This window comes from Littorina saxatilis, linkage group LG15 (assembly GCF_037325665.1).
Source record: "Littorina saxatilis isolate snail1 linkage group LG15, US_GU_Lsax_2.0, whole genome shotgun sequence".
NCBI classification, from domain to species: Eukaryota; Metazoa; Mollusca; class Gastropoda; order Littorinimorpha; family Littorinidae; genus Littorina; species Littorina saxatilis.
In genome coordinates this window covers 24,575,122-24,600,081 of record NC_090259.1, presented here as the reverse complement: position 1 = coordinate 24,600,081, position 24,960 = coordinate 24,575,122, and the positions used below count along the sequence as shown (strand labels likewise).

At 43.2% G+C, this 24,960-nt stretch overlaps 1 protein-coding gene across 2 annotated transcripts in view; it reads right to left on the bottom strand.

Annotated features, from left to right (window-relative positions):
- LOC138948900 (carbohydrate sulfotransferase 15-like) overlaps nucleotides 1-19,372 on the bottom strand; it is a 31,722-nt gene extending 12,350 nt beyond the window's left edge. The window contains exon 1 of one of the 2 annotated variants that reach the window (XM_070320535.1): nucleotides 19,251-19,372. The gene's annotated coding sequence lies outside the window, so the exon portion shown is untranslated. Of the gene's footprint in view, nucleotides 1-13,781; nucleotides 13,909-19,250 lie in introns of those variants that run through there. The other variant, XM_070320533.1, reaches the window with a different exon arrangement.
- Between the last annotated feature and the right edge of the window lie 5,588 nt (nucleotides 19,373-24,960).

The following is a 24,960-nucleotide window of genomic DNA, read 5'->3' as shown; positions in this document are numbered from 1 at the left end:
TGGCATCTTCTCATTTTTGTTTTCGCGAATGCATTCGAATCGTCGCCAGCCATTTCTTTTGTTGGATTCTGTACTTACCAAAGAACAGTTTCGGCGATTTAGACTTTCATCTTTCTGAAAAAAAGTATCCTTACGCAGAATTGCTGTGTGAAGCGTCGAAAAAGCGCAGATGTGCCACATTGTCGGAACAACAAAATAGCAGACAGCCGCCAAAATTATACTTTCGGGTCACGTGACTCTCGGTCGGAAGCCTTCGGCATTCTCCGTAACTACTTGTCGAAGAGGGGGGTAGGTAGTTTTCTCCGTTAAAATGGGAACCTTTACGGAACTTTCCCCTTATTTTTTTCAGTTGCTAATGAAAGATGAAACACCCGACTACGTTCTAGTCAACTAATTTCGGTAGTGCACTCGCCCTATCGCAAAAAGAAACAAGTCGCGTAAGGCGAAAATACAACATTTAGTCAAGTAGCTGTCGAACTCACAGAATGAAACTGAACGCAATGCAACGCAGCAAGACCGTATACTCGTAGCATCGTCAGTCCACCGCTCACGGCATAGGCAGTGAAATTGACAAGAAGAGCGGGGTAGTAGTTGCGCTGGGAAGGATAGCACGCTTTTCTGTACCTCTCTTCGTTTTAACTTTCTGAGCGTGTTTTTAATCCAAACATATCATATCTATATGTTTTTGGAATCAGGAACCGACAAGGAATAAGCTGAAAGTGTTTTTAAATTGATTTGGAAAATTTAATTTTGATAATAATTTTTATATATTTAATTTTCAGAGCTTGTTTTTAATCCGAATATAACATATTTATATGTTTTTGGAATTAGCAAATGATGGAGAATAAGATAAACGTAAATTTGGATCGTTTTATAAAAAACATATTTTTTTTACAATTTTCAGATTTTTAATGACCAAAGTCATTAATTAATTTTTAAGCCACCACGCTGAAATGCAATACCGAAGTCCGGGCTTTGTCGAACATTACCTGACCAAAATTTCAACCAATTTGGTTGAAAAATGAGGGCGTGACAGTGCCGCCTCAACTTTCACGAAAAGCCGGATATGACGTCATCAAAGACATTTATCAAAAAAATGAAAAAAACGTTCGGGGATTTTATACCCAGGAACTCTCATGTCAAATTTCATAAAGATCGGTCCAGTAGTTTAGTCTGAATCGCTCTACACACACACACACACACACACACACGCACATACACCACGACCCTCGTCTCGATTCCCCCCTCTACGTTAAAACATTTAGTCAAAACTTGACTAAATGTAAAAAATGACAAAAGTTCGCTTGCATTTATTTTTTAGAATTCTCGCGACCTGGCGAAAAAAATTTCGATGCACCTCTAACCCTATGTATCTGCTAGTGTTACCGGTCAGTATCGTTCACAACCATAGACCATTTATCCTGGACCGCCAACTAGCTCTCTCTCCGCTCTTTCTCTCTATTACGAGGTAGCGGCCTCTCGCATTTAGGAACCTACGCTTACATGGCCTTTCAGAAATCAGGGGGATGTCATATCCGGTGTCGATTGTAAACATGGACGAAGTTGCCGAGGTAAGTTCTGAAAATGCTAAAATAAACTCAGCTAAAGTGCATTTGGAACATGTTTTTCGATGAGTTTTGTTAAGTTTAGTTTGGAGTTTTGGAAAATCCAGTTCATTGTCACCTCCCATTGTCACAAATAACTGGAGCGTTCTTTTCACTGTCTTCGAATCGCTGGCCTTTCAAACCGGACGCTAAGCGCCCCTGAAAGTCGAGCGTCGTAACCTCGAAGGGTCACGTGACGAGTTGGCGGTCCAGGCTATTTGGTCTATGTTCACAACTAACCACTCAAAACGACGTACTTTGCCGTAACCTGACCCTGGGGTCCGGCGCCAAATCGCCGACCGGATTTTTGAGTGGGCGTGGTTTCTTGCTAAAAATCCAACAAACACAATAAACCAAACATAGGAATATGTTACTTAGGTTCTTAAAAACAACCCTGCCAAATAAAACCCTTCCACTCACCATGGAGTTGGACTTCTACAGGGCCGGACTAGGCTAAGAGGAGAGGGGGGGTTGCCAGCGGTGGTCCAAGCTGATGGGTAGGTCATATTCTGAGATAGGAAAATGGTCGCTCCTTGCATGAAACGGCATAAAATAAACAATAATAAAAAAATGTTTTAAATAAGTGAGGTACATGTTTAGGCCAGGGGGGGGGGGGTTGCGCAACCCCCATAACCCCCCCGGTAGTCCGGCCCTGTTCTAAGCCCAAAAACAACTTTACATCAGCAGCTGGGGTGCGTTGCATAGAGCGGAACGTTCTGTTCGCGAAGAGACAAAAAGTTTTCATGTTGTAAGCAACGCTATGTTCGCGGCGAACTGTTCGCAGGGAACTCAATTCTACCCTCTCTACCCACTTTCAAGTAAATGGACCCATCTCTTCGCTGACGGCCGAGTCCATGCATGCATATTAGGGGCGATCATGGGAACAGTCGCTTTGTACTTGGAACAGCCCTCCCTACCCGCACTGACCAAAGTAGACGAGTCCAATCGCTTACAGCTCAGTCCATGAGTACATTTTAGGGGTGACGCTATGCATTGGGCCTCAGGATGTGTGTGCGTTTGAGTTTCGTACCCCACGTGGAGAAGCAGGGCCTTTCCTTTTTATATTTAGTCAAGTTTTGACTAAATATTTTAACATCGAGGGGGAATCGAAACGAGGGTCGTGGTGTATGTGCGTATGTGTGTGCGTGCGTGCGTGCGTGCGTGTGTGTGTGTGTGTGTAGAGCGATTCAGACTAAACTACTGGACCGATCTTTATGAAATTTGACATGAGAGTTCCTGGGTATGAAATCCCCGAACGTTTTTTTCATTTTTTTTATAAATGTCTTTGATGACGTCATATCCGGCTTTTCGTGAAAGTTGAGGCGGCACTGTCACGCCCTCATTTTTCAACCAAATTGGTTGAAATTTTGGTCAAGTACTCTTCAACGAAGCCCGGGGTTCGGTATTGCATTTCAGCTTGGTGGCTTAAAAATTAATTAATGACTTTGGTCATTAAAAATCTGAAAATTGTACAACAACAAAAAAATTTATAAAACGATCCAAATTTACGTTTATCTTATTCTCCATCATTTGCTGATTCCAAAAACATATAAATATGTTATATTCGGATTAAAAACAAGCTCTGAAAATTAAATATATAAAAATTATTATCAAATTTTTTTTTTCGAAATCAATTTAAAAACACTTTCATCTTATTTCTTGTCGGTTCCTGATTCCAAAAATATATACATATGATATGTTTGGATTAAAAACACGCTCAGAAAGTTAAAACAAAGAGAGGTACAGAAAAGCGTGCTATCCTTCTCAGCGCAACGAATACCCCGCTCTTCTTGTCAATTCCACGTGTTCTGTGAGTTCGACAGCTACTTGACTAAATATTGTATTTTCGCCTTACGCGACTTGTTATATTTAGTCAAGTTTTGACTAAATATTTTAACATCGAGGAGGAATCGAAACGAGGGTCGTGGTGTATGTGCGTGTGTGTGTGTGTGTGTGTGTGTCTGTGTGTCTGTGTGTGTGTGTGTGTGTGTAGAGCGATTCAGACTAAACTACTGGACCGATCTTTATGAAATTTGACATCAGAGTTCCTGGGTATGAAATCCCCGAACGTTTTTTTCATTTTTTTGATAAATGTCTTTGATGACGTCATATCCGGCTTTTCGTGAAAGTTGAGGCGGCACTGTCACGCCCTCATTTTTCAACCAAATTGGTTGAAATTTTGGTCAAGTAATCTTCGACGAAGCCCGGGGTTCGGTATTGCATTTCAGCTTGGTGGCTTAAAAATTAATTAATGACTTTGGTCATTAAAAATCGGAAAATTGTAAAAAAAAATAAAAATTTATAAAACGATCCAAATTTACGTTTATCTTATTCTCCATCATTTGCTGATTCCAAAAACATATAAATATGTTATATTCGGATTAAAAACAAGCTCTGAAAATTAAATATATAAAAATTATTATCAAAATTAAATTGTCCAAATCAATTTAAAAACACTTTCATCTTATACCTTGTCGGTTCCTGATTCCAAAAACATATAGATATGATATGTTTGGATTAAAAACACGCTCAGAAAGTTAAAACAAAGAGAGGTACAGAAAAGCGTGCTATCCTTCTTAGCGCAACTACTACCCCGCTCTTCTTGTCAATTTCACTGCCTTTGCCATGAGCGGTGGACTGACGATGCTACGAGTATACGGTCTTGCTGAAAAATGGCATTGCGTTCAGTTTCATTCTGTGAGTTCGACAGCTACTTGACTAAATATTGTATTTTCGCCTTACGCGACTTGTTTTTTTTGGTGGTCAGATTTGACAGTTGGATTTCTTGTCGAGTCCATGGAAAAGTGTTGTGGTCTTCATGTCAGTCAATAAAGGTTGATTAAAGGGGAATGTTTAGGAGAAAAAAGCCCGCGTGCGCTCTCTCTCTCTCTCTCTCTCTCTCTCTCTCTCTCGCTTCAAATTTGGTGTCCATATTCAGATACACTCTGCACAAAATCTGGTCGATGAGATATTTCAATACGTGCTCTCAGCGCGCAGCGCAAACCGATTTTGGTGTTTTTTGGGGGATCAACTTCCATAACTCTTCCTTATCTTCTCCATGTTTTCAACGTTTACCTCCCTTCCTTCGTATGGTGCAGTACGGTATTAGGGGCATCTTCGGATATTCCCGGCGTTCTGTTACTATTTTTAGAAGGTCACCGCAGTGTCCAGAACGCTTTCCTTGGACCCGTAAGTTGTCCTCACTGTAAAAGTGCAAAGGTTGAATCAATTTATAGCCACGCAAAAAATACACTGTCATCTATCTCTATCCCCCACCTGGTGCACTTACCTTGATCGTGGTGTGGGGGCTTGTGTGCCTTGACAACCTCCGGAGCTATGTCGGCGGGGACCTCGTGTCCCTGGTAGGTCCAACCATGCCGAACAGATCCGCGTGAGGTAGAGGCCAGACTAAAATGTGTACCCTGGTCCTCCAGGTTGGGGGTTCAGCTTAGGGCCAACAACTCTAACTGGTAAAACCGAGTGAGTTACAGAAACAGCGACAAAAAGTCCTTTGTCGCTGCCCTACACGCCACCAGGCGTGAAAGGCAGTAAGTATGTAAGTAATCTATCTCTATATATTTATACATATAGATATATATATATATATACGGCTTCTGTGTGTGTGTGTGTGTGTGTTTGTGTGTGTCTGTAGAAAACACCTGTGGACTGTAGAGTTCTGTTTGTGATGTGGTATGGCTGCTTTTCTGAGTCAGTATGTTCTGACCTTCCTCTGAGAAGCCATAACAGACTAAAAAGGGCTTAGAGATAAGCTCTAAATGTTTCATTCCTGTGTGAGTGGACTTCGCCCCCAAAGATGATTATGGTGATTCGGCACTCGATTACATTCGGCGTCGTCAACATGAATGGGACTCGACATGATATGATCATGAATGGCATCATGGTCACTGAATCATTTTCGTGCTGTTCCCATTCCACGAATCTGGGAGGGACCTAAGCTTGGAGGATCCATGGTTCGGTTCATTCAAACGGGGGGTGGGTGTGACAGGGAGACTACCGCCGCCCTTCACAGTAGACTCTGCAGAGTTGTGCGCCTTAGAAGTTGTGAGATATTTATAGCTCTTTATAGCTCGCAAAGCAACACCTGTGGATTGTAGAGTTCTGTTTGTGATATCGTAAATATTCTGCATCAAATTTGGTGGGCATATTCAGGTGGACCCCGGGCACAAACTGGTGGATAAAAACCGGCGAAGCCAGGTATTCCTCTAGTCTATATATATATACGACTTGTGTGTGTGTGTGTGTGTGTGTGTGTGTGTGTGTGTGAGTGTTCGCGATGCACGGCCAAAGTTCTCGATGGATCTGCTTCAAATTTGGTGGGCATATTCAGGTACACCCGAGACAGGACACAACCTGGTCAATATTTCAACACGTGCTCTCAGCGCGCAGCGCTGAACCGATTTTGGTTCCACCTCAGCTACCCGGGCCCCCATACCGACACACCAAAGCCGCTAGACCACATCACAACGCCAAAGTTCTCGGTGGATCTTTTTCAAATTTGGACACCGTATTCAGCTACACCCCGGACACAATATCATCGATGAGATATTTCAACACGTGCTCTCAGCGCGCAGCGCTGAACCGATTTTGGTTTTTGTGTTCATTTCACCATTACAAGTAACTCTTCCTTATCTTCTCCAGTGTGTTGCGTTTATCTCCCTTCCTTCGTGTGGCTTCAATCCATATTCCCGTTTCTAAGTTACTATTTTTAGAATGTCACTGCGCTGTCCACAACGCTTCCCTTGCACCCGTAAGTTGTTCTTACTGTCAAAGTGAAAAGGTCGAATCAATTTATAGCCACGCGAAAAATACACTCTCACCTATCTCTATATATTTATAGATATAGATATAGATATATATATACGGCTTCTCTGTGTGTGTGTGTGTGTGTGTTTGTGTGTGTGTGTGGGCAAAAACCTGTGTATTGTAGAGTTCTGTTTGTGATGTGGTCTAGCGGCTTTTGTCATTCTGTATGTTCTGGCATTTGAGAAGCCACAACAGATAATATTGGGCTAAGAAATAAGCTCTATAAATCTCAAGTTGTTCTTACTGTCAAAGTGAAAAGATCGAATCAATTTATAGCCACGCGAAAAATACACTGTCACCTATCTCTATATATTTATAGATATAGATATACATATATATATACGGCTTCTCTGTGTGTGTGTGTGTGTTTGTGTGTGTGTGTGGGCAAAAACCTGTGTATTGTAGAGTTCTGTTTGTGATGTGGTCTAGCGGCTTTTGTCTGTCTGTATGTTCTGGCATTTGAGAAGCCACAACAGATAATATAGGGCTAAGAAATAAGCTCTAAAAATCTCAAACCCGTTTGACAGGACTTCGCCTTCAAAGGTGATTGTGGTGAACCGCCACGCTGTCTGTCTCTGTCTCGCGATTCACCCCCGGCGAATTCACCATTCCCAGTAACTCTTCCTTATCTTCTCCAGTGTTTTGCGCCTTCGTGTGGCTTCAATCCATATTCCCGTTTCTAAGTTACTATTTTTAGAATGTCACTGCGCTGTCCACAACGCTTCCCTTGCACCCGTAAGTTGTTCTTACTGTCAAAGTGAAAAGGTCGAATCAATTTATAGCCACGCGAAAAATACACTGTCACCTATCTCTATATATTTATAGATAGAGATATACGTAGAGGTTACATGCCGAGTCTCAGTGATTATCAAAAATAATGGTCGAAGTTAGCGGATCATGAAAAATGCGAACTTTAGCGAGCTTTTTCATGACCGCGAACTGAGACCATTATTTTTTATAATCACTGAGACGAGGTGTGTAACCTCTTTATTCCTCCTTTCTTCAGTTATTCAAAGAAAAGAGGAGTTTTTTTGCGAAAGTTTGATCGAATCCTATTCTCTCAACCAGTCAACCTGCGCAGGCGATCGATTAATGCGCGGTTGTATAGTTCCGTGCAAATCATTCCATTCTGTTAACACTTCTTGTCAGTTTTCCTATTTTGGGCTAAAATCAAGTACACAGATATGCTGTTATTCTGCTGTGGCGGCAAAGGCAGATATTGTGTGTTCGGTATATGTTTTGGTATCGCTTAGGATAATGTTTTTTTCGTCAAATGGGACTAGCAGACGAACTTTTGCACCCGTGTTTCAACGTTAAAAACTGTATGAAGTTCAGTTTTCTGGGGAAAATAGTGTATGAAACCCCTTTATGTTGTTTAAATTGATGAGATGTGTGCATTTGGTTGCGTGTGATCTGTTTATTAAATGAAATATTGTTGAAAACTGACCGTTGGATTGCAGTCTGTTGTCGAAGGAACTGAGTGAAAAGAAGGGGAACTACTCTTGTCGCTAGACAAAGTATGAGTTACTTGCCTTGGGAAATTGCTTGTGATGAACGGTTTGAGCACGGCAGATCTAGATTCAGAAAACAACCGAACTCATGGATTTTATATGGAGATTCATGTGTTTAGGCCTGTAGTTGTTAATTTAAATGCGGTATGTTTGTATTGTTTGCTCCAGAGATGTATACTTCGTACATTAGAGCGTTCGGAACTTTTCAGTCGCAAAAAGTAGTACCGAAACAGAACAACCTCTCAACCCATTGCACTATCGAGGATTCAGGCTGTTGCTGGGTCGTTATTTGTTTGGTTTCTGGGTCATTATCGAAAAATAACTACCCCTACAAGCTTACAGAGGTAAAGAAGCAGAGGGGGGAATAAATATATATATACGGCTTCTCTGTGTGTGTGTGTGTGGGGGCAAAAACCTGTGGATTGTAGAGTTCTGTTTGTGATGGGGTCTAGCGGTTTTTGTCTGTCTGTATGTTCTGGCATTTGAGAAGCCACAACAGATAATATAGGGCTAAGAAATAAGCTCTAAAATTCTCAAACCCGTTTGACAGGACTTCGCCTTCAAAGGTGATTGTGGTGAACCGCCACGCTGTCTGTCTCTGTCTCGCGATTTACCCCGGCGAAGCCGGGTATTCCTCTAGTGTTTGATATATGTACTGGTTGTAACGGGTCAGTTGGCCTAAACAATAAACTTTCTGATTTCTGAGTTCTGAGTTCTCTCTCTCTCTCTCTCTCTCTCTCTCTCTCCGTGTCTCTGTCTCTCTTTCTCTCTCTGTTCATCTGTCTGTTTCTCCCTTCCTTTCTTTCTCTTTCTCGATCTCTCTATCTGTCTCTCTCTCGCCCCCCTCGCCCTTCCGCACACACGCGCGCGTAAACACCCCCCACCACACACACACACACACACAAACACACACCCAAATATATGTTTACATACACACATGCACACGTGAGCACTCACTCACACATTAACATACACAAACAGTAAAACACACATAAATACAAACGCGCACGCACACACACACACACACACACACACACACACACACGTGTCACTATCTGCACGCATTCTTCTCGCTCTGACTTTTTGTGGACGCCAGCCTTTTCAATCTTAAAGGCACAGTAAGCCTCCCGTAAACCATCACAGATACGGTCAGGCTTTTACACACAGTACAAACACCATTTCATTTAAACACTCACCAATTGAGAACATCCTAGGTGCCCTCCGTAAAGAGCGAACAATTTTCAAAGAATTTATTTTTGCGTGGTTTATCTTACCCCTGAGCCATCGTGAACCCGTGTGATCCAGTTTTCCCTTTTCACAATGCAGTCGTCATAGTTAGTCATTTGAATGCGACTCGACGTGAGCTTATCTACAATAGCACGGTTTTTTTATGCACGAAACAACGGCTGTGGTTCACAAGAACTCTAGCGATGGCTTTTGACTGTTGAGAGGAACGGCGATTTGCACTGATAAACCGGCCGTCGTCTGCTACGACCCTTGCGTGACCCTGCTTCCGGGCTTTTCTTTTTTTTAAACTTTCACAACTTCGAATTGTTCTGATCTTGTCTTGATGAAAAACGAATTCTTTTATGATTAAAGAATGTTTGTGTAACAAGCTGTCAATTTATTATTTAGATTTTAAAAGTTAGGTCTAGCGCAAAAACGAGGCGCCGTTGTTGTTAACGGAACAAGTCTACGAAAATAAATTCTTTGAAAATGTCTCACGCTCGACAGAAAGCAGCCAGGATGTTCCCGTTCGGTGAGCGTTCAAATGGAAGTATGCTTGTACTGTATTTAGACGCTCGGGGAGCTCTGTGATGGTTTACGGGAGGCTTACTGTGCCTTTAAGTCCGATCTCGTGAAAAAAGCAGATAACGCGACCTTGCAGCAAATACAAGATGACACACTTAAAGTGCCATGCAGTAGCGTGTGTTACTACCAAAACACACAAGCAAATACACCGACACAATTCATTACACGGAAATAGGAAGGGAGGGGGGGGGGAGAAAGAGAGAGAGAGAGAGTGACACAGAGAGAGAGACAAAGAGAGAGAAAGGCAGAGAGCTAGAGAAAGAGAGAGAATGGGGAGACGGAGAGACAGACGAACATAAAGAATGTGTGTGTGTATGAGAGAGAGAGAGAGAGAGAGAGAGAGAGAGAGAGAGAGAGAGAGAGAGGGTGCACCTTATTCACCGAGAGAGAGAGAGAGAGAGAGAGAGAGAGAGAGAGAGAGAGAGAGAGAGAGAGAGAGAGAGAGAGAGAGAGAGAACTCAGAACTCAGAATTTTTATTGTAAACCACACTGTTGTGTTTGTACAAGGGGGGAGAAGAGTTTCCATTTCAATGTATACTCTCTCAGAGACAAGTAAGAACAAGTGCATATACAGTGCTAAGGGTTGAAACATATCGATCGGAAATCATTTACACACATTCATTTTAGCCTAGCAGTTGCTGTCGATGCCTGAATGCATAAAATGTATACCGGGAGAGTGCCCACAACCTACTTTTGTTTTGTGTTAGTAGTATCTGCATTGACGAGTTTTCGAGTTGACCAATTTCAAAGACATTTCCCAAGTAAGTTTCTCTTATATCCGAGTATACTGGGCACTTAAAAAGAAAGTGGTGCTCGTTTTCGTGAGGGTATCTGCAAAGTGGGCAAACATGGGAACCGTTTGCAGAGTATCTCTGTTTGTTGCACATCAAGGGTGAAACCCCAAGTCTGAATTTTGTGAACACTTTTTGAATATATGGATTGTCTATTTGGTCAAGGTACCTTTCTCTTCCAAAGTCAGGTTTAAACAATTTGTATGTGTCATACCTCTCACTGTCTTCCAGCTTACTATGCCAGTTCTGGATAAAGCAGTCTTTTAGGCGTTGTTGAAAAGCCTTGATAAAGTGTTTTTCGTTGCCGACATAGCCGTACGTCCACACATGTCCAAACCCATTTTCACATAGGAGGTTCCTGACCCTAGCGGACCAATTGTCTGTCCCTCTGTCTGCCATGTTCCTCATCATCACATGGGCCATTTTTACATATCTTGTGTTGGGGAGGCGATTTAGCCGCAACCAGTATTTAACGCATCTGGTAGCAGCGAGAACTGATAGGGGAAATCTACCGAGTTCTCCGTATACCATGCAGTTGGGACTTTGAGGGGAAACACCTATTATCCGTTTGCATGCGAACATGTGTACCTTTTCAATGTTAGAGCATTCAAAACAACCCCACATTTCTGAACCGTATAGCAATATGGGGGTAATCTGTGTATCAAAGAGTGTGAAAAAAAGGTTTAGATCATAACATCCAATATTCCACAGAACTCTAAAAATGTCGATAACACCACGCTTAGCTCGTACAATAGAGTCTTCAAAGCATCGTTGGATGGAAACTTTGGTGGTCAAGGTTAAGCCGAGATATTTATACGAGTTGGTAACGTACATGTTGTCGTGACCAAATGTCCAAGCTTCGTTTTTCCCCAAGTATCCACCGTTGCGAAATACCAACACTTTTGTTTTTTCTTTGTTTACCTTTAAACCTAATCTGTTGGCAACTTCATGCAATATATTTAGCTGGTTTTGTAGTCCCACCGGTGTCACTGAGAGCAATGCTATGTCGTCAGCAAACATCATGATAAATAGTTCAATTTCACCCGGAAGAAGTTGAATTCCATGCCTCCCTTTTAGAATCATTTCAGACGCAAGTTCGTTAATCAAAAAAGAGAACAGGCTTGGGCTTGCCAAGCATCCTTGTTTGAGACCTTGCATACACTCAAAAAAGGCCGTGTAGTCAGAGTTACACCGAACACAAGATAATACGTTTGAGTACATTGCTCTGAGTGTTTGAAGCATTTTGCCCCCAATGCCGATCTTGAGCAGTACATTCCATAGTACATCTCTTTTGACGGTGTCAAACGCCTTCTGGAAGTCCACAAAGGCCACATACAGTTTCTTGTGTTGTTTAAGTTGCTTGCTTACAGCTGCGTATAACGTGAAAATATGGTCCACTGTCGTATACCCTTTTCTGAACCCAGCTTGGGACTCAGACATGACATTGTTCATTTCAGCCCACTTCTAGTCAATCTATTGTTAATGATGGCACTATACAGTTTACTGACACAGCTTAGCAGCGACACGCCCCTGTAATTGTCAGGGTTCTCATCGTTGCCTTTTTTGAAGATTGGGTGAATAATGGCTTTGGCCCACTCAGCTGGGTATGTTCCTGTGCGGAACAGTTTGTTAAAAAGCTCTACCAGGTAAGTAGTAACATCATCACCTGCGATGCGAAGCAACTCGTTTGGGATTTCATCTATACCGGTTGCTTTGCCTTTTTTCAGCCCTCTAATGGCTTCTCTTACCTCTCCTTCAGATATATCTTTATTTAGCTCGTCCATGTCGAGGTCCGGAACCTCTTCCGCAGGTAACTCGGTTTGCTGAACTGGAGTCGCTCCAGCAGCTAAATTATTAAACACGCCGTTAAAATGGTTAAACCAGTCATCTTTACTAATGCTAGGCGAGCTTCTTCCCTTTCTCTTGAATTTTCTAATTTCCCTCCAAAAGCTTTGAGGGTCATGAATGCTGGCAAGTAAAAGTGACACTTTGTTCTGTTTAAATGTAATCTTTTTATTTTTCAGCAGCTGGTTGTACTGCTTCCTTTCATCTAAATAATACCGTTTTACATCGCTCTGCTTCTTTTTCACATTCTTTAAAACTGATTTTATCTGTTCTCTTCTCCATGTCAAGAGCTGTCTTGTTTTTCTTGTACCTTCGAAGAGCTTTTTGTGTCAACCTTGTTTGCTGTTGACATTCAAAGTCAAACCATTTGTTTTTCTCACCGACCGAAACAGAACCATTCTTAACAGTAATTTCCATTGGCTTAGTTACCTCCTTAAGGGCACGGGTGAACAACTTTACTGATCCATCGATATCCCCACTTATCATCTGCCCCGCCTCTTCGAGTTTACCAGCGAATGATTCCGAGTCAATAAGCTCTCTTACCTCATGTTCTTTATGTGTATCCCATGACATCTTAACTCGTACCCCTTTCTTTGTTTCGTTTTCTGTTTGCCCTGTGTTCTTGTTGGTGGGGCCTATAAGTGTTAAGCATAGCGGCATATGGGGGGATTCAATTCTCTCTTCGACGGTCAAGTCCAGGCAGAGGGATGATAACTCTTCTGAGATGATAAAGTAGTCGTTTACACTATTTCCATGTCTGGATATGTATGTAAAATGCTTAGACGAAGAGGGCGTGCAAAAACCATTTAGCGCAGCAGACACAGACCAAAACTAGAACATAACGACAAGAGTTCCCAGCCAAACGTGTTAATTGTCCGATCCTGTGACAATCGAGAAGGACTATACAGAACTTGATGGTTGCACGGGTCGTCTAACTGATTTTCTGAGTCAGCAATAGCTTGCAAGGACCCAGTTCTTGCGTTCATGTCCCCACATAGGATGATGTAAGCTTCTCCATATCTTTCTAACATGTCTAACATACATAGTTCAGTTTGTTCAATGTGACATTTGGCCTGGGAGGTATCATAGTACGGTGAAGTTTGGGGAGGGATATACGCAGCTAGGTATATAACATCTTTGTCCAGATTCCACAGTGTCTTCGATATTTTGAGACAAACCATGTGATCGTACGTTACCTCAATCGCATCAAATAATTTAGCTATTTCCTTTTTTACCAGTATAACGACCCCACCTGACCTACGGCCTTTGTCAGTCAGTTTGACAGCCGAGCTCGAAAATACTACAAAGTCGCAGAACGTGTTACTCAAAATGAACGATTTATCCAGGAACGTTTCAACTAGGCAAACGACGTTAAAGTTGTGTATATAACTCACGAAATCGGGGTCTGCTATTTTCGTTGCGAGTCCATCGATGTTCCAACTCAGGAAACGAATGATACCCTTTGCACTATCTCTCGGTGCGCTGTTTGGCCTATCGTTGCCGCACCGTCACGTGTTGTTGTTGTCTCTCTGCTTGTCGGCGCTGCGGCCCTGACGCCGGTGAGTGCCGGGGTCAGGATCACCCTGCGTCCCAGGAGCAGGCGCTCCGTTGCCGCCGCCAAGCATGATGTCGATACGACCTTGGCGCTGCGTCTTGGTGCCGTGGCCAGAGGTGGGGCCCGTCTGTAGCCTGCTGCGCGTCTTCACGCCTGGAGGTTCGGCTGTGGCCGTGTTTCCGTCACCGCCGTCCAGCCGTGCCCTCGGTACGCCACCCAGATCCCCGCCGCGCCCGCCACTGTCGTGAGGGTGGCTGCTGGTCGTCGGAGAGCCTCTACCCCGCCCCCTGCCCGCAAGGGGGTCCCTATGGTCAGCGTCACGCCAAAGGGGGGTAAAGCCATCTGCGCTGGAGGTGGAGGGGCTGGCAACAGGGGACTGGGGCGGCCGATGGGGCAGCGCTGGGAAGTCGTGGGACGAGAGGGCGTGTTGGGGTGAGTCCCGTGCCGAGTCCCGCTGGCTGTCGTAGGGTGGGTCGCCGTCTGCACGCTGCACTGGACTCCGCTGTCCTCCGTCTGCGTGGGGTTGGGCGGGCTCCATGCGGTCGGGGGGCGGCGCTCTGTGGCCGCCTCCCATCCGCGATGACTGTTGAGGTGGGAACTCCTTCGTGAACTCCTTCGTCGTCGGCTGCATCCCTGGTGGCTCAGTGCCTGGTGGCTCAGTGTGGTGTCGTGGTGGTGAGGGTTGGGGTAGGGACGGGGTCGGTGAAGGTGTTGGGCGTTGGGGCGGGGTTTGCAAAGTGCGTGGGGGGTTACTGTGACCTGGCGGTTGGGGGTAGGTTCCCCTGCGTTGCGCTGGTCCCGTGGGTCTCCGCCTGAAGCGCTCCTGCCTGAGAGAGAGAGAGAGAGAGAGAGAGAGAGAGAGAGAGAGAGAGAGAGAGAGAGAGAGAGAGAGAGAGAGAGACAGAGAGAGCGACAGAGAGAGCGACAGAGAGAGAGAGAGACCGAGACAGAGAGAGACATCACAATAACCCGCATGAGTCACTTTTTGCACGCATTCTTCTCTCTGTGAATGTTTGTGGTCGTCAGCCTTTTCAATCATAAGTTCGATCTCGTGAAAAACGCGAAACATACACACACCATAACACAAACATGCACATACATTCACCCAGAAACAAACACACACACACACACACACAACCTCACACAGCCCCCACACACACACACACACATCCACGCACACGAACATATACATTCACACACACCACCCTTAACACACACTCACACACACTAACGCACGCACCCACACACACACGCACACACACACACACACAACCACACACGCACTCAAACAAGCTAACACGAACACACACACACCACACACACACGCACACACACACATACATACTCACACAATCAAACGCGTGTGGCGCGCATACAAATACACACAGACACACACACACACACACACACACTTACAAACACATACACACATATAAATACTCACACACACACATGCACACGCGCGCACTCACTCACACACATTAGCATGCACACGTGCACACACACACACACACAAACACGCACAAGCACACACAGACACACACATACACACAACCACACACGCACATGCCCAACCACACACACAAACACAACCACACACAAACCACCCTTAACACACACTCATACATACTAACGCACACACACACACACACACACACACACACAAACATGCCTTTACATAAACCCAGACACATACACAGACACACACACACACCCAGACGCACACACACCCACACACACACACGCACAACCTTATACACACACACAAACACACACACAAACACACACGTGCACACACACACACATAAAACACACACACGCACACACACACACACAAACACATAGGTGCTTTACACATTCACACACACACACACACACACACACACACACACATAACACAAACACACACATACACACTTGCAGTCACGCGCGCGCACACGCACTCATGTACACACGTTCTGTCTGTGTGTCTGTGTGTGTGTGTGTGTGTATATGTGTGTGTGTGTGTGTGTGCTTGTGTGTGTGTGTATATGTATGTACAACATGTGTCTGTATGTGTACGTGCGTGTATGTGTGCGTGAGTGTGAGTGTGTATGCATGCGTGCGTATGCGTGCGCGCGTGTCTGCGAGTGTGTGTTTATACGTGTCTATGTTTGCCTGTGTGTGTGTGTTTGTGTGTGTGTGTGTGTGTGCTTCTGTATCTGTGAATGTGTGTGTGTGTGTGTGTGTGTGTGTGTGTGTGTGTGTGTGTGTGTGTGTGTTTGTTTGTGAGATAGTGAGAGAGAGAGAGAGAGAAAGAAAGAGAGAGAGAGAGAGAGAGAGAGAGAGAGTCTGGAGTCTGGATGGTTTATTGATTGGGCCTTGGGCCCATTTCAATTCGGGGTGTACAAAGTTTCAACATTCATGCTTCATGAAAAATAATCATAGTAATAATAATCATAATTAAAAAAAAACATCATCATCGTAATGACAGTCGACATGACGACAGTGGAAACAGGCATTTACAACAGCAAAACGTTTGGAAAAGGACAGTATGCATCAGCACAAAATCCAGTCTCTGTCGCACTTCACTCATGTCGCTCTGTCATCCTTCCGTCCATCCATCCATCCATCCATCCAGAGAGAGAGAGAGAGAGAGAGAGAGAGAGAGAGAGAGAGAGAGAGAGAGAGAGAGAGAGAGAGTGAGAAAAATATATGATGAGGGGAAGAGAGAGCGAAAGGGAGAGAGATAGAAAGATAAGAGAGAGAGACTTTCATACGGACACAAAGAGAGACAGACAGATTTAGAGAGAGATGTAAAGAAAGAGAAAGACATAGGGAGAGGGAAGGGAGAAAGAAAGAAAGAATGAAAAAGAGAGAGACAGAGACGTAGACAGAGAGACAGGCACATAGGGACTGAGAGAGAGAGAGACAGAGAAAGAGAGAGAGAGCAAGCAAGACAGAGAGAGAGACTGCGATAGAGAGAAAGAGACAGAGAGAGTCAACCGGCAAGCTCAGTACAGTGCAATAGTTTCTGGCGTGCCACCTCTCAGGTACGTTACAGAATGCTCCCCGCAAACACCCGTTGCCAAGACCATTCTCGGCGAGCGGTCGCCATTGTTACGCTTCAGTGACCCCAGACAATGGTACTCGTACCGAGCGCTTGCTAACGCTCGCGAGCGCCACAACAAAACTATGCGTTGCCTAGAAAACGTTCGCAAACGTTCTGTGGCGCTCTGCCTATGCAACGCACCCCTGGTCTTCTCCCAAAAACAAAAAGGGCCTTCGCTAAGAATGCTGGGAACTATCGAAAGGGAAATTAAGAAGGGAAGTAACTCGGAACCTTCTGGTCTATACGCCTTTGACGAGGTTACCTCCCGTCCTCCACATAGGTTTATTCATTTTGCACTTGTGTAGTCTGATTGAGTGACTGATGTTCAATATGTAAATTGGTCTGAACCAGCTCCTGTGGTCTGAACCGTGTGTACAAAAAGCAAGTCGCGTAAGGCGAAATAACAACATTTAGTCAAGCTGTCGAACTCACAGAATGAAACTGAACGCACTGCTCAGTTTTTCACCAAGACCGCATACTCGTAGTTTCGTCAGTCCACCGCTCGTGGCAAAGGCAGTGAAATCGACAAGCCATGCAGAATAGTGCGGTAGTGGTCGCGCTGAGCAGGATAACACGCTTTTCTGTATGTCTATTCTTTTTAGCTTACTGAGTTTGTTTTTAATCCAAACATATCATACCTATATGTTTTTGGAATCAGGAACCGACAACGAATTAATTCCCTTTCGCTGCCAATCAAAACTTTCGTATGTGCATTCCTGACTGCCAGGGAATATTGGAGTTCGGGGTGTAATAATTCACAAAAAATTCTAGCTCCAAACTGGCAGTAGGTAGGTAAGTAAAACCTATGTTATTTTTAAAGGAAATTGAACCAATAATCTGTTTTTAGTGTCTAATCATGGAAATAATAATTAGTTTGGCTTATAATGATGTTTAAATATGAACTCTTGAAAAATCAGTCCGGCGCATCTTCCGGTGCCTGTGGCTGTGGATCAAACACAGGTGGCTGTTTTGCTTGCTCCAAGAAAGGATTATAATCACTGTCATCTACCTGTTTCCAACGAATCGTCCGAAAGAAGATCTCCCCCTTCCCCTGTTAGTATCCATAATCATTTGCACCGCCTGTAGCGTCAGTCCGGCTTTGTTTTTCCCTACTTGGGCCCAGTCGACTGTCACCGTTAGCCATTTTGACGAGTCGAGATTTCATCTCTCCCCAACCCTGTCGCCAAGGCCGAAAATAGCCTTCAGACGCAAAACCGCGTCACCATTTATGCTTATTTATGAGAATGAGGTATCCTTCCAAGCCATTGGCTGCTATTTGTGTGTCAGCAGTGACGTAGCATTTCTGGAAAATCCCGGAACGGAGAAGACGGGTAAACCCGTCCTAAGGCGCTGCGGCTGCACAAGCGCATGACGGGTATATCCGTCATAAGGCAGTCAAGGGGTTCATAATTTTTATATTTTTAATTTTCAGAGCTTGTTTGTAATCCAAATATAACATATGTATATGTTTTTGGAATCAGAAAATGACGAAAAATAAGATGAAATTATTTTTGTATCGTTTAATAAAAATAAAAATTTAATTACAAGATTCCGATTTTTAATGACCAAACTCATTCATTAGTTTTTAAGCCACCAAGCTGAAATGCAATACCAAAGTCCGGCCTTCGTCGAAGATTGCTTTGCCAAAATTTCAATCAATTTGATTGAAAAATGAGGGTGTGACAGTGCCGCCTCAACGTTTACAAAAAAGCCGGATATGACGTCATCAAAGGTATTTATCGAAACAATGAAAAATATGTCCGGGGATATCATTCCCAGGAACTCTCATGTCAAATTTCATAAAGATCGGTCCAGTAGTTTAGCCTCTGAATCGCTCTACACACACACACACACACACACACACACACACACACACACACACACACACACACACACACAGACACACATACACCACGACCCTCGTCTCGATTCCCCCTCTATGTTAAAACATTTAGTCAAATCTTGACTAAATGTAATGAATAAAACACGCTTAAACCAACGCTTTTTCTCCTTTGTTTGAATTAAAAATATCACCAAACACGGGATCGCAGAGCTTATAGCCGCTGTTTTAACCACACACAAAAACACAGACAAATAAACAAACAAACAAAAATAGCCAACCAACCATACATGCTGACATACAAACAAGCAAGCAAACAAACAAACAAACAAACAAACAAACACGGTCAATTCAACGTAAGAAAGAATTGTACTCACATAAGGGAATAGTGTTGTATGCAAGAGTAACGCTTCAAACAATAACTACCGCTAAACGACGTCGCTGCGCACACCCACCCGTCGCGCCAAAGCCAGCAATCTGGATGCTAGCGACGTACCCTACAGATACAGATACTCTACAATAACGATAGTGGGAGGTGTGTTTATAACCTGCCCTGTTATATAGTGCTGTATGCCTTATGTAAAATCAATGTCTTGTTTGTATTATTGTTATGTACCACGCCTGAATTTCTCTATGAGATAATAAAGTATTCTTATTCTTATTCTTATTCTTATAGTTCGTGACCTTGCATTTAATCAGCTGTAGATATCTGTACCAAAGGCGATACTTACCACATCAATATAAATACAGCAGTCCCTGCATGCAATGTACGGCCCCCGGCGTGAGCGGACACCTGACATGTACGGACACATTTGCTCGGCACGGAGTGTTTTCCTTCTATATTTGCCGCCCCCCCCCCCCCCCCCCCCCTTAAACGCAGGGCCGGACTAGGCTAAGAGGAGGGGGGGTTGCGAGTGGTGGTCCAGGGGGGCGGGGTCAGGGGGCGAAGCCCCCTGAAGCTGATGGGTAGGTCATATTCTGAGATAGGAAAATGGTCGCTCCTTGCATGAAACGGCATAAAATGAACAATAGTAAAAAATGTTTTAAATAAGTGAGGTACATGTTTAGGCTAGGGGGGGGGGGGGATTGCGCAACCCCCATAACCCCCCCGGTAGTCCGGCCCTGAAACGGACACCTGCAAAACGTGGACGCGGACACTCATTTTCGGTCCCAACAGCAGGTCATACCTCCAATGTACGGACAAACCATCGTCAAATTTTCACCACAACAAAATCGATAACAGAGCAGTCCGGCTCTTGGTACAAAGATCACAGCCGCAATGGCGTGATGGCAGTCACTGATAACTTGAGTGCACGTGTACCCATCAGGAGGGGGGATAGTTTTGGTCAGGAGTGGAGTACATGCGAAGATGCCAACATGAAACTGCACTGTGCTCTTTATTCTTGTCTGTTGGACGTAAACAACAGAAATCACAGTCGATGAAGGTCCTGAGCGAAAGAGAGTGAAAACCCGGCCACAGCCTTCACAGTTCTCAGCATCGTGTGTCTGTGTGTAACCTCTTTCATTGACAAGATACTCTTGTTTCCCCTCAGCCTTGACCAATGTAAGTCGGTTGCCTACTAATCTGTGAACCCTTCAGTTGTTATGGGAGCCAGGAGGCTCCCAATTATACGGATAGTTTCGAGTTTTGATAGTTTTGACCATGGGCAGCGCCATTTTGTTGTGAAGTACGTCATCAGTTTGTGTACACAGGAAGTTGTGACATCCGTCACCCTATGGGAGGGGTGCAGGCAACATTGTTCATCAGTAGAAAGTTGTGAAATCCGTCACCCTATGGGAGGGGTGAAGGCAAAATTGGTTATCACTGAGTTTGAGTAACACAGGAAGTTGTGAAATACGTCACCCTATGGGAGGGTTGACGGCAAAATTGTTCAACAAAAACATCATTGGTCGAACTGTGCAGGGTCAACCGCAACAATCTCAAAACCATTCATACCTTCCTGTATTGGAGTGACTTATATACCGACCTTTTTATTTCTTATTTTCAGCACAGGTGTAGAAAAAATCATGAACCAAAATGTTATTTATTCTCTAATGTAACATTTGTTTTACAAATGTGACCATGGTCTTTCAAACATACAGTGACATTAAACATTGTTATGTTAAAAAAATAAAAAAAAATAAAAAAGCTTTTGTGCACAAATCAGAAAATACATGGTACATTTTACCTACAGGCCAAACAGTGTCTCTGGCGGCAAGTTGCACTGATCTATATTTTTAGATCAGTGGCAAGCTGTCAAGAACAGGCGCTTGCATTTGGATGTGTTTACTGATAGGTTTGGTTGTGATCAATCAGAATGATGTGGGAATAAAAATGTATGCCAGTTTGGTATGATGACATGTAATTCACATAATTATGCTGAAATGTAATATTATACATGATATAATATTATTATGGCTGTTGCCATGACCATGAACCCCAAGAAAGGTTTAATGTTATGTAAAATCAAAATACCAAAATCAAGCACCTATTAATCTGGTCTACGGCGCAATCGTTCTCACGAGATCAGTTACATTTTTGTTCTCTCTCTCTCTCTCTCTCTCTCTCTCTCTCTCTCTCTCTCTCTCTCTCTCTCTCTCTCTCTCTCTCTCGCTTTCTCTCTCTCAGTGACTCTTGGCACACAGGTCAAAGCAGAGGTTAACTTGAGTGCACGTGTACCTAGCAGGAGGGGGTGAGGGCGGTGAACATGTCACGGTCTCAAAGCAGAGGTTAACTTGAGTGCACGTGTCCCTAGCAGGAGGGGAGGGGGGGGGTGATTTCTTGAATTAGCTGAGGGCGGTGAACATATGTCGTTGTTTGCCGTTGTCATGAAAACAGTTACTTTTGTTTTGTTTCTTTTTTTCCTCCAAATTTTTGCATTTTCACAACAGGTTTTTCTGTTTTATCTCTCATACACGGTGTCAATTGGAGAAAAAACAAGTCGCGTAAGGCGAAAACACAACATTTAGTCAAGTAGCTGTTGAACTCACAGAATGAAACTGAACGCCTTGCCATTTTTCAGCAAGACCGTATACTCGTAACATCGTCAGTCCACCGCTCATGGCAAAGGCAGTGAAATTGACAAGAAGAGCGGGGTAGTAGTCAGTGCGCTGAGAAGGATAGCACGCTTTTCTGTACCTCTCTTCGTTTTAACTTTCTGAGTGTGTTTTTAATCCAAACATATCATATATGTTTTTTGAATCAGGAACCGACAAGGAATAAGATGAAAGTGTTTTTACATTTAGTCAAGTTATGACTAAATGTTTTAACATCGAGGGGGGAATCGAGACGAGGGTCGTGGTGTATGTGTGTGTGTCTGTGCGTGTGTGTGTGTGTGTGTGTGTGTGTGTGTGTGTGTGTGTAGAGCGATTCAGACTAAACTACTGGACCGATCTTTATGAAATTTGACATGAGAGTTCCTGGGTATGAAATCCCCGAATGTTTTTTTCATTTTTTTGATAAATGTCTTTGATGACGTCATATCCGGCTTTTCGTGAAAGTTGAGGCGGCACTGTCACGCCCTCATTTTTCAACCAAATTGATTGAAATTTTGGTCAAGTAATCTTCGACGAAGCCCGGACTTCGGTATTGCATTTCAGCTTGGTGGCTTAAAAATTAATTAATGACTTTGGTCATTAAAAATCTGAAAATTGTAAAAAAAAATAAAAATTTATAAAACGATCCAAATTTACGTTCATCTTATTCTCCATCATTTTCGGATTCCAAAAACATATAAATATGTTATATTTGGATTAAAAACAAGCTCTGAAAATTAAATATATAAAACTTATTATCAAAATTAAATTTTCGAAATCAATTTAAAAACACTTTCATCTTATTCCTTGTCGGTTCCTGATTCCAAAAACATATAGATATGATATGTTTGGATTAAAAACACGCTCAGAAAGTTAAAACAAAGAGAGAAACAGAAAAGCGTGCTATCCTTCTTAGCGCAACCAGTACCCCGCTCTTCTTGTCAATTTCACTGCCTTTGCCATGAGCGGTGGACTGACGATGCTACGAGTATACGGTCTTGCTGAAAAATGGCATTGCGTTCAGTTTCATTCTGTGAGTTCGACAGCTACTTGACTAAATGTTGTATCATCATCGCACTAAAAGTGGTATACAGAAGTTTTTAATGTAAATTTCAAAAATAGTGTCCACATTTCACGGTTTTCCGTCGACATTTTCCCGAGAAAAAATGTCCATTGAACATGAAAATAAATGTTTTGACATTTGAAAAGTATTGCTTTGTTCAATTTTTATCATACATGTTTTTTTAAGATTACTAACTCAAGCATATAATGCTTATTCTAAGTAATCCTGGTAAGTACATTACAGTGGTTAACATGATGGTGGACTATAAATACATTAACTCACATTAAGTATTGCTTTTTACCTGAATTTTGCTTCAATTTCAACGCACCAACACGGTTCTGCAAATGTCGGTACCTTGCAACAGCTCCCTTGCATTTCAAACACTATTGTTGAAAATTATCACATTTGTTTTGTTTTAATTGAAAACGCTTGCTACTTGTACTGGAGTTACTTTTGTGGTGATCATCTCCTTAAGACTGCTTTATCAAGTAGGCCGGTTTGCCAGTTCTTTAATTGATAAACTTTCCTTAGGTCAAACATATGTTTAGTCCTTTGTACTGGAAACTTGCATTCTCCCAGTAAGGTCATATATTGTACAACGTTGCAAGCCCCTGGAGACAGGTTTCACAGTCTTCAGAGTCGGGTATGTCCCTGACTTTGATATTAAATAAAACGTTTCGTTTTGTTTAGTCGTGAATTTTCACTGGTCTATGTCGAATGTCCTCGGAATTTACATATGAAAAATAAACTTTGATCGAATTCAAGTCAAGTTTGTATTCCCCACCTGCGAAAGAGGTAGGTCGGTCGTGAGAAATGAGACGGACACGATTTCCCTTTTTAGCCACATTGCAATAGACAAAGGCACCAGTACAAAAACACACAAAGAAATCCAGTTAAAAGTACATTAGAAACCAAAGAACAGAGATAGATGAACACACTTAGTTAAAAAAAACAATGAATGTGTTTATATTTATTCGATACAATCGCATGCGAAGTAAACGGTCTTTTTTCTAAATGTGTCCGTCTCAAAAACATTAATTACAAATCTGTTCAGTTTGAATGGCTGTCAAAAGGTTTGGACGTAAAATGCTTTTAATAAGTAGGAATTTCCATCAAATCACGACATGAAATGGTTTTGAAAGGCTAACTACGGCTTATTCCAGCGTCGCGGACGACGCTGGTATCTGCGGTCGGGAAGACTTTCCACGAATTTGCCACAGGGCGCCGCCATGTTTTCTGTGCTCGACTGCGAGCAGACCACAGGCACATTACACCCAAAATTCTTGTAGGCATACACAGACGCAACATAGCATATACAGACAATAACACCCACAACACTTCAACTGCATATGAAAGGAATAAAAATAAATCCGCAAATCAGTCGCGCACAATACACCAGTTAGAAAAACAAGGAGTACCAAAGCGGCGTGCAGAAACTAAACTGACTCGGAGACTGAGAAGAAACATTTATCACACGATGTGGATAGCAAACATTAAAATAAAACAGATAAGTCAAGCAAAAAATAAACACAAATATCGAAAACACAATAAACAAAGGTAAAGAAAACAAAAAGAGATGCTTGCCGACAGTCAGTGTGTGTGTGCGTGGTTTGCCGTGTGCGTCAGCGGGGTGTGTGTGTGTGTGTGTGTGTGTGTGTGTGTGTGTGTGTGTGTGTGTGTGTGCGTGCGCGTGCATGCGTGCGTAGGCTACGTTCTTGCGTGTGTGCGTTCGAATGAGAAAGAAGAGAGAGAGAGGATTGAACAATGAGGTCACGTTCTCTGTCACATGAATACATATACACACACTGAAGGCTACTTCGGACACGAACACTTGCCAACAACTGTGGTTGGACATGCTTTTGAAATGTAATATTTTTTTCGACATGATTTCTGGACATACGAATCCCGCTGTGTTGCCTACTGATGTTGCGATCGATGAAGGTTTTGAGTTGACTGACCTTGAGGAGGGATTGCATCAGGCGTTTATC